The sequence below is a fragment of the Schistocerca piceifrons genome, chromosome 8, assembly GCF_021461385.2.
Source record: "Schistocerca piceifrons isolate TAMUIC-IGC-003096 chromosome 8, iqSchPice1.1, whole genome shotgun sequence".
Taxonomy (NCBI): Eukaryota; Metazoa; Arthropoda; class Insecta; order Orthoptera; family Acrididae; genus Schistocerca; species Schistocerca piceifrons.
The window spans coordinates 406,468,620-406,481,176 of record NC_060145.1 but is presented as its reverse complement, the minus strand read 5'-3'; the positions used below and the strand labels follow the sequence as shown (position 1 = coordinate 406,481,176).

General features: G+C 42.0%; 1 protein-coding gene across 1 annotated transcript in view; it reads right to left on the bottom strand.

The window, feature by feature from the left end:
• Positions 1 to 12,557, bottom strand: part of LOC124712385 — a 719,796-nt gene that overhangs the window by 360,217 nt on the left and 347,022 nt on the right. The window contains exon 4 of the mRNA XM_047242681.1: positions 3,318 to 3,371. The gene's annotated coding sequence lies outside the window, so the exon portion shown is untranslated. The remainder of the gene's footprint in view (positions 1 to 3,317; positions 3,372 to 12,557) is intronic.

Below are 12,557 nucleotides of genomic sequence, written 5' to 3'. Positions count from 1 at the left end.
CAAAATCGTGCAACCGTAATATTTTCACAATTATGGACGGCTATAGCGGCAGTATGGTTTAATATTTCTGCTGTGGGCTTCCAACGACTTGCTGAGTCCACCCCACATCGAGTTGCTGCACTACGGCGGGCAATAAGAGGTGCGAGACGATATTAGGAGGTGTCCCATGACTGTAGTCACCGCAGTGTCTATTGCTAAAAGACTGGCTTGGTTCATGGGGCACAGTACCGGTTGCTGGTTGCCAACCTAAGGGCTCCAGAAGAAATAAAATTTGATTTTATGTAGGCAAAGAGTGAACGAATTTAAAAATTAAAAAAAAATTGGTTCAAATGACTCTGAGCACTAAGGGACTTAACTTCTAAGGTCATCAGTCCCCTAGAACTTAGAACTACTTAAACCTAACTAACCTAAGGACATTACACACATCCATGCCCGAGGCAGGATTCGAACCTGCGAGCGTAGCGGTCGTGCGGTTCCAGATTGTAGCGCCTAGAACCGCTCGGCCACACTGGCCGGCTAAATATTTTAATTGCTGTCATAATCGGTTCCTTAAGAGTTATAATCTTACGTCAAAGGCTTAAAAGAATAAGACAAGTATACTGTCAGAAACTGTGCATACGTCTAGAAACAGCGTAACTCGTTGAGCACAAATTACCCAGACAACATTCATACAGTATTTGAGAATAAGAGCACTTAATGACTTCCAACGAACTTGACACATAATTTCAAGCTTTTTCTCGCTTACTCCTCCTACAATATGACGAAAAGAAATAAAGTTTATGTCTTACTGCGTGCAGTAATACTGCAGCATCAGGCATGGTGCTTTAATTTATGCTTCTTTATTACTATCTTTATTAGAACATTCCTTGGAGACAGTATCCACGTGTACCACTAAATGTACCTGAAAAATTAAATCATTGTACGTTACATAGTTCATGAATTACAACACAGATGCGTGAAAAATAGCTTTTGCTGCAAATGTAGCGCAAGTTGCCTGGCCTATACTCGTCCAGTATTCGAGATTGAGAGCCCTTAGCGACTTCCAACAAACTTTAAGCAAAATTTTGAAACTATTCCACACTTTTCTTTGCTGACAAGCATAACATCATATATTTAACGCATTACTCATTCGTAAAGTCTGAAACTGTTTTGCACGTGGGAGTTAGATTATTTAAACAATCGGTAGTGGGCACTTTAGAGATGCTAGTAGTACTTTGAAGTCTTTCGCTATGATCATGGTGTATAAAATCTTTGTTGCTTTCCTGAGGAACAAAAAGTTCGAAATACATGGTGTTTCAAAAGGAGTATATGTTCCTCGAACGCATATATTTATTAAGCTGTAATACATACAGATATGAAATTTAGGATATATATATGTTGTATGTTGTATGTTAACCGGGGACCTAGAAACGACGGAGAAGCTGCTCCGTCCCCGCCGCAGCCGCAGTGGTCCACAATCCTACGACGGCTACCGCAGTCGACTTCACCCCTCCGCCGCCCCACACCGAATCCAGGGTTACTGTGCGGTTCGACCCCTGGTGGAACCCCCCAGGTAACGCCTCACAACAGACGAGTGTAGCCCCTGTGTTTGCGTGGTAGAGTAATCGTGGTGTACGCGAACGTGGCGAACTTGTTTGCGGAACAATCGCCGACATAGTGTAGCTGAGGCAGAATAAGGGGAACCAGCCCACATTCACCGAGGCAGATGGAAAACCGCCTAAAAACCATCCACAGACTGGCCGGCTCACCGGACCTCGACACAAGTCCGCCGGGCGGATTCGTGCCGTGGACCAGGCGCTCCATCCCGCTCCGGAAAGCCTTGCGTTAGACCGCTCGGCTAACCGGGCGGGCAGGATATATATTTATGAATTTCTCAAATTTAGATTACGGATGTTCAAAATGTCTTCCACCAGCGACACGAACGATACCATTTCGATACTCGAATTCCTCCCCTACCCGGATAAGCAAGTATCTCGTTCTTCAACTCTTCTAGGTTCTGTAGTAGTGTTGGTGGATAAACGGTGTCCTTGATGAAACTCCACAGGAAGAAGTGACAGACAGACAGTGTAAGCCAGCTGAGAAGTGCTAAGTCGCCGGCTGTTTGACGACCAATCCCGTGGCTCGCAAGAGTCTCATTCAGATATTCACGGACTTGATGATCCCAGTGAGGTAGTGCCCCGTCGTGTTGAAAAAATGAAGTTGTCCTCTTTCAGACTCGGAAACAGCCGGTTTTATAACATAACAAGATACTGCTGTCCGTTAACCTTATCTCCATCAAAGTGGAATGGTCCGTAAACAGGTGAGTGGGACATCGCACTAACCACCTTGACTTCAGGTGAATCTCGTAGATGTTCAGTGAGTGCATACGTGTTTCTGTTAAGACCAAAATTCGAACATTGTGTTTGTTTACTTTCCCACTAAGGTGGAAAGTTGCTTAATCACTGAACACGACGCACTGTGCGACAGCGTTATTATTGTCAACAGCACACTGAAGCTTGTCAGGAAATGCCACACGTTTGCCTTTCTCGTCATGACGTAGAGCCTGTAACAGCTCAGCTTATACGACTTTACAACGGAACGAGAAACATGCCAAATTGTTGTTGCAGGCCGTTATATCTCCCGATTGGTGCCGGGCGGGGTGGCCGAGCGGTTCTAGGCGCTTCAGTCTGGAACCGACAGACCGCTACGGTCGCAGGTTCGAATCCTGCCTCGGGCATGGATGTGTGTGATGTCCTTAGGTTAGTTAGGTTTAAGTGGTTCTAAGTTCTAGGGGACTGATGACCTCAGATGTTAAGTCCCACAGTGCTCAGAGCCATTTTTCTCCCGACTGGTATAGCGAGTTGATTTCGTAGGTCTACGTTGGAAACCGGTATGAATTCGTGCGGCACTTTCGTTGGAAACGGGAGGGCGCTCAGGACTTATTCTTGTACATACAGTCCTGCGAATGTGCCATCCATTCAGAGAATCAGTTTGGTACTTCAACCTGAAACGTCTTTGCACTGTTATCACAGCTTCTATTCTTGTATGAACTATTTATTGATGATTTTTCACTTCTGTACAAGGCTGTAGTCTAGACAAGTACCAACGCGAAAACACAAAATTATTTCTGTTGCTGAGTAGCCATTTTGCAACGTGTGACGGTAACCAAGCAACCAGAAGAGAACCGACATCTGGCAGCAATGAATATAAACTAGACAATGTACTTGTTCCTCCAATAAGCGAGATATATATTCTTTCTGAAGCACCCTGCATAAACCAGTTTGTCGTGACGTTCGCATCGCATTATACTTGAAGTTAACAGAACGTATCGCACTTACCAATACAGCTCTATGATGAAACGCCCTTCTCAGCTTGCAGCAAAGTTTCTTTCCCTGCAAACAAAAAGAAAAAAAAGTATCCGTTAGTTACGATTAATTTAATAAAATGGTAACATTTAGCGCTGGAATGACATCAATGAGGGGCAAAACGACGACACCGATTTTACATTGTGGTTTTAGACAGGGGAAACTAATAAAGAAAAGCAGTCCACGAACACATGACATGCGATGCGGCATCAACAGAATCAGCCGACAAAGTAAGAGAGAGAAAATCGCGTGACGTACGTGAAGAGCGAAGCGTTACAAATGGCTCTGAGCACTATGGGACTTAACTTCTGAGGTCATCAGTCCCCTGAAGCGTTACAGATTGCACGTTTGGAGGTTTTCATATGAACTCGACAGTGTATATTCCTCGCATAACGTCTCAAATGTGACATTTTGCTAATTACAACGTCTATCTTCGTCATATAGTAGCCGTACTCCGTCATTCCATAGTTACGCACGTAACATTAATTGTACAATTGGCATTCACGTATTAACACAAGGAAAAAAAAACATGAATATGAACAACATACAATAAGGTCTGATGATGCAAGCTGTGTTGATTTGCCCCTAAACGGAGGAACTGGAAGCATTACTGATGTAACAATATCTACACCTTGTTTGGAATGACCAAAATTCGAAATTTACCCTAGGTTTTTTAGCAGTCCTTATTTGCCACATTTCCTACATCGTTTATTTTGTTCAGTAAATCAGAAATTAACATTTTATTTTTATATACTTTTTTGTTGATCTTTCTATATTTGATGATAATGTTTTGTGCGGAAACAAATTTTATGTTTGAAAAATCGAGTACCTTCGATCTTGAAACTTGTGTTACGTGCAAGACCGTGAAGGAACCTAAGTGGCCAAATTTCCGTAATATGAAAGTAAACGTGCAACAAAATAGTCTTGTTAATGGACATCTAAAAAGAATTTTATTTCATAATCAATAATAATTTGTGCCGAGTTCGAACTCTAATACAGAGTCCCGTTCTTTGAATACAGTGCTCTTACTGACAGTTATGAAAGCACGACCCATCTCCACAGCTGCAGGAACATTGCCTGTCAAGTGTTCCAGTCGGGCTCAGAATTTTATTTTATCAAGTAGTTTCCACAAGTTTATAATGTGATCACGAGCTAACTTGGAGATCATGGTTCTCACAGAAATGGTGGCACTTCATAATAAACTACCCTATGCATGTCACACAATACAGAAGTTCTGTAAATGAAATCGGTAAAGAGAAACTAGAGTAGAACCCTAATATCTGAAGCCGAAATGGAACATTTATGTTATGCCGGTACAGGTAGTTCAGATGTAGACACCTTTGGAAAAAGATGCAGTAAAAACAAGACTAAATATGTCATTATTTGTTATAGTGAGGAAGTAGTTTTATAATGTTGCTGTTGTTGTTGTGGTCTTCAGTCCTGAGACTGGTTTGATGCAGCTCTCCATGCTACTCTATCCTGTGCAAGCTTTTTCATCTCCCAGTACCTACTGCAACCTACATCCTTCTGAATCTGCTTAGTGTATTCATCTCTTGGTCTCCCTCTACGATTTTTACCCTCCACGCTGCCCTCCAATACTAAATTGGTGATCCCTTGATGCCTCAGAACATGTCCTACCAACCGATCCCTTCTTCTGGTCAAGTTGTGCCACAAACTTCTCTTCTCCCCAATCCTATTCAATACTTCCTCATTAGTTATGTGATCTACCCATCTAATCTTCAGCATTCTTCTGTAGCACCACATTTCGAAAGCTTCTATTCTCTTCTTGTCCAAACTATTTATCGTCCATGTTTCACTTCCATACATGGCTACACTCCATACGAATACTTTCAGAAATGACTTCCTGACACTTAAATCAATACTGGATGTTAACAAATTTCTCTTCTTCAGAAACGCTTTCCTTGCCATTGCCAGCCTACATTTTATATCCTCTCTACTTCGACCATCATCAGTTATTTTGCTCCCCAAATAGCAAAACTCCTTTACTACTTTAAGTGCCTCATTTGCTAATCTAATTCCCTCAGCATCACCCGACTGTTTTATAATAGCAGAGACATATTTTGTTTCGCCTCATACACGCTCGTGTGAATGGCTACATCACTGCGACAGACGTGCACCGTTTCGGCACGTGGATGACATGCTATTATCAGTCTGTGTCGATGTGTTAGCCCGCCTAATGAAGGAAGCTTTGTTCTGTTGCCGAGACATCGTAAATATCTGTCACGAAATTTCAGCCGTTCCTTCGAGTACATTTTAGTTATGGCATACACTAGAAAACAGGAAAATGATTATTTGTAGACTAGCACACAGCCTTTTCGGTTCTGTTTATACTGATCTGTACTGTGTAATGTTATTGTTGTGGTTCAAAATGGTTCAAATGGCTCTGAGCACTATGGGACTTAACATCTATGGTCATCAGTCCCCTAGAACTTAGAACTACTTAAACCTAACTAACCTAAGGACATTACACAACACCCAGTTATCACGAGGCAGAGAAAATCCCTGACCCCGCCGGGAATCGAACCCGGGAACCCGGGCGCGGGAAGCGAGAACGCTATGTTGTTGTGGACTTCAGTCCGAAGACTGCTCACATGCTGCTTCCTGCATACGTTTGTCCTGTGAAAGCCTCTTCATCCTTGCATAACTAGCACAAGCCACATCCATCTGAACTTGCTTGATCGCCCTACAGTTCCCCCATCCCCTCCCCCCCCCCCCCATTTCCCTCTGTTACCAAACTGACGATACCGTGATGCCACAGTATTTGTCCAATTAAACGATCTCTTCTTTTAGTTAAGTTGTATCACTTATTTCTTTTTCTTACCAATCGAAACAGTACTACCTCGTCATTAGTTATCCGATCTATCCATCAGATATTCAGCACTTTTCTATACTACCATATCTCTACAGCTTCTATACATTTTTTTGTATGAACTGTTCATTGTCCACATTTCACTTCTGTTCGGGGCTGCAGTCTAGGCGAATACTTCCACTAAAGACTTTCTAACATTAAAAAATTAGTTGCGGTATTAACATATTTATCTTTCTCAGAAACGCTTTTCTTATTACTGACAGTATGCAGTTTATACCTTCCCTATACCGGCCATCGTCAGTAATTTTGCTGCACTGGTGCAAGAACGGGAGGCTATACACCAGGAGCTGCTCGACCACCTGATCCAGAGTATTCCAACACGTTGTGCGGCCTATGTACGTGTGCATGGTGATCAATCCCATATTGATGTCGGGGTACATGCGCAGGAAACAGTGGCGTTTTGTAGCACATGTGTTTCGGGACGGTTTACTCTATTTATCACCAATACCGTGCCACGTTGTGTGACACCACATCCTGCAATTATACTTAATTTATGAGCATGAGAGTATATTTATCAATGGTTTCCGTTGCTCGCTCAACACACAGGTTAAAAAATACCGGGAATAGGCTACAAGACACATAACATTCCTACCTACGTGTTTCCTTTCATATACTTTTACTATTATTACACCTGTAGTCCGTTTTCCGTATACGTTGTAGATAACATTTCGCTCCTTGTATTTTATTCGTCCTATCTTCAGAATATCGAAATGTGTTGTTCTTTCAGCGTTATTATAACCTTTTCGCAAGTCTACAAATGCTATAAACATAAGTTTACCTATCCACAATCTGTCTCTTAAAATAAATCATGGGGTCAGTATTACCTCGCAAGTCCCTGTATTTCTCTGAAAGCCAAATTCCTCAAATTCGCCTTCGAGCAGTCTTACCATTCTCCTGTGAATAAACGTTGTTAGTATTTTCCAGCCATGATTTATTAAGCTGACGGTACTGCACTATTAACACCTGTAAGGAACTGCCTTTTGCAGAATTATAACTATTACATTTTTCTAGAAGTCAGGAGCATTCCGACTATCAACATCTTGCGTAACAGGTGGAATATTAAGATAAGGGCTCAATGATTATGAAGGAACGTCGCTCTCTCCAAGTGCCCTTTTTTGGTCTATAGGTTTTTCAGAGCAAATTCTTCTTGCAGTATCATCTCTCCCGTTTCATCCTCAACTTCCTCTTCCGTTTATATGATATTACTATCTTCAGGTTTACTATGTGGCGCTTCTATAAAGTCTTTCCACATTTCAACCTTTCGTTCTTTACTTGATACTGGCTTGCTATCTGAGCTCTTGATATTATTACGGGTTCTACTTTTTCTCCAAAGGTTTCCGAGCCATTCATATTACTATGTCTCTCCTCTAGCCATTCATGCGTTTTTCACTTAGAGTATGCATTAGCAAATCCAATACCAATGGACGCTGCGTATGTTTTTTTAATGCACAAATACTCCCGGTTACTAGTGATCGCCTTCAAATTAGGCCACATCTGAGTACAGTATTCGTTCCCATCACTGACAAAATCATCGTTGCGTATAGTTTTCTGTGAATGCGCTAAGTGCCCCGTCCCTCTCGTTTGTACCTCTTCCAGCTTCGAAAAATGAATTACTTTTAGTGGACATTACATTTCGAAAATATAAAACGTCGTACGGTTCCATAGCAGATGATTAAGGTGTATGCTCAAGAACTGGGATTTTTTTTCTGGTAAAAAATTGCTAGTCTCATCAAACTTCGTGCACGACTGAGATGTTCTAAACGGTATCTTTCGATGGGGTGCAAGGACACATCTGTAATAAAGTACTAATTCCCTAACTCCGAGTTCATCTAGCGTGCTGAAACTTCTTACACCGTGAGGATCCAGTTAAAGGTCGGAAAATAGTAACGGACTAACATGCACCAGATACCTATGGTTGTTGATTAATATATTTTCTCTCCGCTCAACACATTACTTTTTTCCCTTAGCATGTTGGTTTTTGTGTAACAATGTACGGTGTTCTTACGCACATCAACCATCTTTATATAATTGCTAAGGTGTGATTTTTAAAATTTTATCGACGTGGCAGACAGAAGACAAATTTTCAGTGTTCGTCCGGATTGGGTATTCTACATATCATAATATTCTAGCTTAAGTGAAGACAGTGAGTACGTATTAGGCCATCAATTTCAGTCCCTGACAACTTTTCAGTCTTCGAAATACTGTGATAGCGGGAATCATCAGAGTGGACATTTAGAAATGTATTTTTTCTGTAGCTTACAATTTTTATTATTCGTCTCGATTGCATATATTTCTAATCTCCGGTCTCAGTTCCAGTAAACCTTCTTCAGATGGAGTATGTCGGCTACAAGAGTCACCCGAGCAATTATATAAGTAATATGCATGATACGCCGTAGAACAGTATGTTGTTGTACGACGCAGCTCGCATATTGCTTGTAGAATTTTAGGCGTTACTCTTTTGGGCTATAGACGCAAATCTGAAGATTGTTCTATGTAACCAAAGCAGGTCACGGCTTAAGAAATTCTGTGTTATATAGATCGTCAAATAAGTTTGTTGTACAACCACTGACTGCGGATCTTCCCGAAAAAAGACAGTATATCGAATGTTTTTTTGTAGTACATCTCGTTCTTGAGGAAGACATCATTGTAAGCATACCAAACGAGTATGTGTAAATCGGGATATACTAAACCGTTCCCTCCCAATTACGTAGGAAAGTAAAAGAAAGAAACAGGAGAGGAGGCAGCTATAAGTGATCCGTCATCACCTCTCGGGAGGTGGGCCCATCAGCAAGTAAGAGGCAGGTAGGCAAGCAGACGGGTGATAGCATCAGAACCAAGGCGGAGGTAGTGCCGGACGCCGGCATTCCCCTAGGCCCCGACCCAAACTACACGGACTGCTTACCGCTGCTTCCAATTAGAGACCCACTGCCGCATCCCCGAATAATCGGCGTCAGGTGTACGCTCGACAGGGCGTCTTGTAAACACGGCGACACAGGATGTTTTCTTAGATTTACGGATACGGAAGTTTCCTCGGCAGAAGCAGCTTCTGGGTACCGTAAGAAACGTCACAAATTATATAAGATTTTAATCCAGTCCGATAATAAGGGACTGCCTAAAATAATACAGTATTTCCAAAATAAAAACGGCCCACTTCCTTAAGTAAGACATGATTTTCCTGTTTCCTGCTGTCTCGAACCCCTGATCACGGACGATGTCAATTGGCACAGCTTAAGTTGCCGTTTTCTGTGAATGAAGGTGAGTGTAACGTGGATGTATCCACCCTTATGACGAGTCGAACTCTGCTGCAGATGTTTTCAATAAGGCGTATGAAAGCCTGTAGAACAATGGCAGCTATTTCTTCCTCAAGGCCTGAAACCAGATACGGCAGTCACGGTGGACGCTGGGCCGGGAGAGAAGGCGACATTCGAAGGTGTTCCGTTGGGTTCAGATCGGGACTCTTAGCTGGGCAGTCCATTTGAGGAGTTTTACTGTCGACACAGATACTGCTTTATGACACGTTGCATTGTCATACTGATACAATCATCATCTTCTAATTGTTCCTCTACTGTGCGCAGTATCTTTTTCTTTTTTTCGAATCATCAGTCTTCTGACTGGTTTGGTGCGGCGCGCTATGAATTCCTCTCCTCTGCCAACCTCTTTATCCCAAAGTAGCACTTGCAACGTTCGTTCTCAATTATTTGCAGGGTGTATTCCTGTCTCTGTCTTCCTCTACAGTTTTTGCCTCCTACAGCTCCTCTAGTACCATGGAGATAAGTCCCTGATGTCCTGACAGAAGTCATATCATCCTTCCCTTTCACCCTCGTCAGTGTTTTCCACATTTTCCTTTCCTCACCCATTCTGCGCAGAACCCTTCCCATTCCTTACCTTATCAGTCCACCTAATTTGTCACCATCCGTCTGTAGCACCACATCTCAGATGCTTCGATTCTCCTCTGTTCCGGTTTCCCCATAGTCCATGTTTAAGTACCATACAATACTGTGCTCCAAACGTACATTCTCAGAAATTTATTTCTCAAATTAAGGCCTATATTTGTTAATAGTAGATTTCTTTGAACAGGAATGCTCTTTTTGCCAGTGTTAGTATGCGTTTGGTTTTCTCCTTGCTCCGATCGTCAAGGGTTTTTTGCTGTGTGGGTAGCAGGATTGATAATTTTATTTACCAGGTGATCAAAAAGTGAGTATAAATTTGAAAACTGAATAAATCACCGAATAATGTAGATAGAGAGGTACAAATTGACACACATGCTTGGAATGACATGATGTTTTATTAGAACCAAAAAAATTACAAAAGTTCAAAAAATGTCCTACAGATGGCGCTTCATCTGACCAGAATAGCAAAAATTAGTATAAAAAAGTAAGACAAACCAAAGATGATGTTCTTTACAGGAAATGCTCAATATGTCCACCATCATTCCTCAACAATAGCTGTAGTCGAGGAATAATGTTGTAAACAGCAATGTAAAGCATGTCCGGAATTATGGTGAGGCATTGGAGTCGGATGTTGTCTTTCAGCATCCCTAGAGATGTCGGTCGATCACGATACACTTGCGGCTTCAGGTAACCCCAAAGCCAATAATCGCACGAACTGAGGTCTGGGGAGCTGGGAGGCCAAACATGACGAAAGTGGCGGGTGAGAACACGATCATCACCAAAGGACGCGCGGAAGAGATCTTTCACGCGCCATCTGTCGGACATTATGTGAACTTTGTTTTTCTTCGGTTCTAATAAAACCCCATGTCATTCCAAGCACGTGTGTCAATTTTTACCTCTCTATCTACATTATTCCGTGGTTTATTAAGTTTTCAAATTTATACTGACTTTTTGATCACCCTGTACTTCGTAATCGTCAGTCCTGATGTTAAGTTTCTCGCTGTTCTCATTTCTGCAGCCATTCATGGACCCATCTTCCGAAACAACGATGGAAGTTTTATGAATGACAATCTGCCGTGTCACTGGGCCACAACTGTTCATGGTTCGTTTGAGGAACATTCTGAACAATTCGAGAGAATGATCTGGCCACCCAGATTGTCTGACGTGAATGCCATCGAACATTTATGGTGCATGATCGTCATGCACAAAATACTGCACTGGCAACCCTTTCGCTATTCTCGACAGATATAGAGGCAGAATGGCTCAATGTTTCTGCAGGGGACTTTCAACGACTTGTTTAGTCCACGGCACGTCCAGTTGCAGCAATACGCCGGGCAAAAGGAGGTTCGACCGATATTAAGAGGTATATTTCTCTGACGTGCTCAGAAAAGACACTTTTCTAATCTCTAAGGGTGTGGTCATGTCTCCCTTATCCAAAGTAGTACAGCAGAAGTGTTGTAAGCAGCCTCTACGGTAGTAAGTGTGGTTGTGTACTGTTGATCTAAGCAGTTTTGATGAAAATTTCGTAGCAGACTGCAGGTGCTTTGCTGTACACCAACATTTTGTAAAGGCATAACCGTTTATCATACACAGAGCTCATGATATACAGACTTGAAGCTAATTTAGTTCAAGCGAGACAAACTGAAGCTAGTTATTACCTTATGTATTTTGACGTTTCGTAAATTATAGTCGGTAGGATATTTATTACTGGTCACACTTATGCATTCAGAAGTGCCACTTTACGAGAGCGCGCTACAAAGATTTACAGGCGGTTTTTGCCTCCACTAGTCCTTAGTACAGTTATGAAGACATACTTCGAGAACAGCTGCGTGCCCGCATCACTGGACTGGCGATTTGGTTCGTGTTATGGGTTTTCGCATGACGCATGAATCTTCTGCGTGCACAGACACCGAGCACGTCGTGTATCTCTAAACCGTAGTTCCACAGTAAATCATGTAATTTATAGATATACGCAGAGGCCTCCCGTCGCGGTTATCTGTTCCAGAACGGAATTACTACTTTGAATCATATGAACAGACATGATTATATTCCTTCACTCAGCACGTTATTTCAGATACTAACAGTTTTTAGGGACTTCAGTTATTTCAAGATAAACTTCTTTGCACTGTAGAATGATAAGTAAGCAATAACTTGCTGGAAAAGAGAAATACTTAAATAGAAAAAAAAGAACTTATGCAGGAAGCAGTGCACATAGGATGCTAGCAAGTAGTTTTCGTTCTATCCGCAAAACGGATCAGTTTCAGGCTTGATTTATTTCTGAATAGGAGACCATTGCGCCGTATGTTTATCATTCGTAACTTTATTTTGGGCAAAGACTTTATAAAGTAGGGCCTAACTGTGACAATTGGAAGCAGAGGAACATAACTGGTTCTAACGGCCCTGCTAAGATCTTGGAAAGATTTTTACTGGAAC